Source organism: Echinops telfairi, unplaced genomic scaffold, assembly GCF_000313985.2.
Source record: "Echinops telfairi isolate 266 unplaced genomic scaffold, ASM31398v2 ScPeMD7_443;HRSCAF=831, whole genome shotgun sequence".
Lineage (NCBI taxonomy): Eukaryota > Metazoa > Chordata > Mammalia > Afrosoricida > Tenrecidae > Echinops > Echinops telfairi.
The window spans coordinates 5484932-5489169 of record NW_022104341.1 but is presented as its reverse complement, the minus strand read 5'-3'; positions in this window follow the sequence as shown (position 1 = coordinate 5489169).

Here is a 4238-nt window from a genome sequence, read left to right as displayed (position 1 = left end):
TACACCTGTCAGCTCCCCAAAGGAAGGCATTCCCCATGCAAGTAGGGCCTTGTCATACCTGTGTCTGACTTTGAAGCACCAGATGCGTGCCTAGCACTGAGCTGGGTCTTGGAGACGGGGATATGGAGGGGCGGGAAGTAAAAAGTGTGTTGATCCCCAACTGGAATGTGGTCCTATCGAGAGCCACCTTGTGGGATGCTGAGAGCACCGGCAGCTCGTATCTGGATGAGCACTGAGCTCCGAGCCCGCTGCCCAGCGGGTTTACAGGAACAGCAGTGATGGAACTGGGAGAGAAACAGGGACATCAGAGAAGTGTTTACTGCTGGCTGGCTGAGCACCCCACTGGAGGGGAGAGGGAGCTGTGAGGAAGTGGAGGGAGGAGGGAAGATTTCATCCCAGGAACAGCCTGTGCTGGGTCTTCGAGGAGAAATGAGATCCCCCGAAGCAGAACCGAGGTCCTTTTGTGGAGTGTGAGCAGGGGTGTGAACAAGACTGAGGGAGCCCGTGAAAAGGTTGGGTTCCCTGTGAGGACGTGCCTTAGCCGGGGTCCTACCTCACCGAGTCAAGGCACCCCTTGACACAGCATCACAGGGTGGCAAGCTGCTCTGGAGACAGATAGGCTGGGTACATTTCTTAGCCTTTCTGAGCCCACGTGTTCACTTGTAAGAGGGGGGTTTGCTGCCGCCCCTGTGATGCGAGTGTGAAATGAACCGACGTGGCCACAGGGTGGGGGGGATGGGTGGGTGGGGGGATTTGCTTCTAGGAGCAGAGATTGGAGGGGTGTCTGAAGAAGTCTGCCCCAGCCTCTATTCTACACAGGAAGCCCCTCCGTGGTATCATTGCCAGGCATCACGTCGCCTCTTGGTGACTCTGCTGGGCTTGGGGCTGTGTGCTGTGGGGCGAGAGAGGACGAAGAAAAGAGAGAGTCTTGCATCGTGACAGTGGTTCGAAGGAGCAGCGTCCTGGACCTGGGAGAGACCTTGACGGTCACTGACCTAACCCCTGAATGTCACCCTCGTGGGGGTGTTGTGATTTGCCCAGGCGGCTGCTGGCAGCTCTCCCTGTTTCCCTAGATGGGGCTCTTCTGTGGCTGGCCGCCCTTGGCTGAGCTGTCTCCAGCCTAGTGATGTCACAGGGGAATCGACCAATCCCTGGAAGCTCCTGTCCCTGGGACCTAAGGCTGTCCTCTGCTGTGGGTCACTGCAAGCTCCTTTGCTGATCTGGACACCTGGAGGTGTGGGAGGGCCCAGGCGGGTCTGAGGGCCTGGTCAGGGCAGTGCGTGCCAGAAGGGGCAGGCATGAGCACTGGACGGAGCTCAACCCCAAAGTGGGTGCACAGCTCCAGCTAAGGGGTCAGGGTTGGAGGCTGGGCCCAGCTCACTAGTTATCCCCACAGGGCAGAGACCAGAGACCACGTGGATAATCTTGGCACTGGTGGAGCCCCCCAGGCAGCCATGCAGGAGTCAGCATGGGGGCAGCTGGTCCCAATGTTAGGAAGGACGAGAGCAAGAACCAGCAATAGCCAAGCAGAGCTCCAAGGTGGAGAAGGCTCAGACCCCAGGAACCAGGCAAGGGTTAGCTGGCCTGGCTGAGGCTGCTGTGTGGACAGGAGGTGAGAGAAACTGGATCCCACAGGTCTGGGGCAGCCTGGAAGGGGAGAAGCAGACAGCGCTTCCTGACTCCTGCCCCCGTGGTCTCGAGATCACCCTCACCGTGGTCTTAGGTTACAGGTTTGACCTGGCTTAGCTCTACTACTTGCTGGGTGACTGTGGACAATCGCAGCAGCCACCATGGGGGAAGGGAGACAGTGGTCGGTTCAGATATGAAAATCATAATACTTTATAATTTATCAAAGGGTCACGAGGGTGGTGAGGGGAGGAAGGGAAAAAAGAGGAGCGGATACCAAGAGCTCAAATAGAAAGTAAATGTTTAGAAAATAATGATGGCAACCTATGTACAAATATTGCCTGATACAATTGATGTATGGATTGTTATAAGAGCTGTAAGAACCCCCAATAAGGTGATCTTTTAATAAAAAGAAAGAAAAATAGATGGATTTAATAGCCCGTTTGGTCTGCTACAAGGAGCCTGCATAGCACAAGTGGTTTGTGATAGACCATTCACCTAAAGGTTGGCCGTTCAAACCTACCAAACCACCAAAGGCCTGGCTCGCTGTTTCTAAGGATGATGGCCAAGAAAAGCCTAGTTAGTGCGTTTCTACGTGAGGTCTTGGGGGCTGACTCGGTGGCTGACAGCAACGTGCTCCTCTGGTTCTTTGTGGGCAAATGAGAACTACATACCTCCCCCGCCCCCCCTGAAGCAACAGGCTGCCCCAGGGTTCACTGCATGCCCCTTCCATCCCTGGTGGTCTCTAGTTTCTCTGTGTCCCCCCGCAGGGTGGAGGACAGGGCTATGCCCTGTTGTGCAGACAGAGGGATAGGACGGCCATGGCCGAGGCCGGCCTGCGGGGTCCTGGCAGCCGGCGAGGTGGCTGCGGACAGAGCAGCCCGGTGATGGATGGCATTGCCAGCCTCTGCCCATCTGGCAGCCCAGGTCGTTTGCATAAACACAAAGACTGCGGCAGCGGCATGAAATATTGATGCCCCAGACTGTGCGGAGTGGTGTTGTCTCCTGCGGCAAGGCCCCACTCCTGGCCCGTGGTACTGGTGCCTTCTGCCTGTGGTTGGCAGTGCCTTCCCAGGGATAGTCACCCTGGCTGTGAGGGCCTGAGGGAGCCCTTGTGCCCAGGCCTTAGCCTTGGGTTTCAGGAGATGCTGGCTTTAATCAAACGAGGTTGGGAGAGAAACACATCGGATCAGGTACTGAATGACTCATTCTCTGGTCTGGGGAAGGCAGAGGGGCGCTTCGCCCCCTCAGTGGGCCCAGACCTCCTCAACGTTCACCAACACCTGCTTCTGGCCAATTGGCAACCTTACGAGAGCGATGGGGTTGGCGTGGGCAAGGTGGGGAGGCGGAGGGACTAGTGAGGGGTGGGGACTTGGGGGAGAGGCGCCCCACCGGAGGGAACTCTAAGCTGGGGAGGAGTTGATCATGAGGGGCCCATTCCCACTGGTTCCCAGAGAGGGCCCACTTGTAAGAAATGCCCGTCAGGGCCAACTCGGGTCCAGAGTTCTCAGTTCCCCCTTCTAACCATGAAGCAACAGGCAAGGCTGGCAGATCGATCATCCCAGAGGGAAAGGTTGGGGAAGGGGCTGCTTTAGTCAGGTCGACGGCATTGCGGGTCCCCGGTGGCAGCATGATCACAGTGCTCAGGGGCTCATGGACAGGTGGAGGGTTTGTGGAAGAAAAGATCAGCTTCCGTAACGATGAAAACAAAAATCGAAACCCACCGCCCTGCCGCCCATCCTGAGGCACGGTGATGCTATAGGTCAGGGTAGGACTAACCCCCAGGGGCTCTGTACAGAAGCAGGGCGACTGCCCTGTCTTTCTCCCATGAAGCAGCTGGTGGGTGTGGGCTGCCAACCTTTGGGTTAACTGCCAAGAGTGTAACTGCTCTGCCTTCCGGGTTCTAGTTCATAAAAGTGACAGCTTAGGATACCCTCTGGGGTGGCACTCCTCTGTCCTGTGGGTTCACGAAGAGTGGCCACCACCTCAGGGTGCGAGGGCCAGGGCCGTTCACTCCAGTTTGGGTTCTCTCAGGAGGTGGAGAAGGGGACATGCAATCAGCTCGGTCCCCGCAAGTGCTCCCTTCTGGCCCAGACCCCTCTGTCTCCATCTGCCAATGGCTCCTGAACATTCAGCCTCAGCCAGATTCCTGCCGCCGGAGCAGACCAGCCCTAATCGGTCTCTGTGTGAGCTCCTCCAGGCCGGGGCCAAGGCTTCATCACCCTGTACCCTCCACTCCTGGCACGCAGGAGGCACCTGGCAAATGGTTGATGACCTGAGCAGGATCTGGGTGTGTGGGGTGGGGGCAGGACCAGGGCTGCCCAATAGAATGAGGGGAGCATCCACAGGGGAATAGACCAAGACCGTTGACTCCGGTTGGAGACGTTGGGCAGGCGTTGTCTGCTCCCAGCCCCGGCCTCCCAGCAGTGGTTAGCTGGAAAGAATGCTTGAGCTCCTGCTCCAGACAGGGCCCCACCTTCCCATCAGAAACACCCCAGGCCGTTTTGGGGGCTGCTTATTTATTTACTTATTGTCCTAATTCATTCTCCTCCTCTTTGGAAAGAATACATGATAGAGTACCTGTGAAAAACAGAAGTGTACCAAGGAAACAA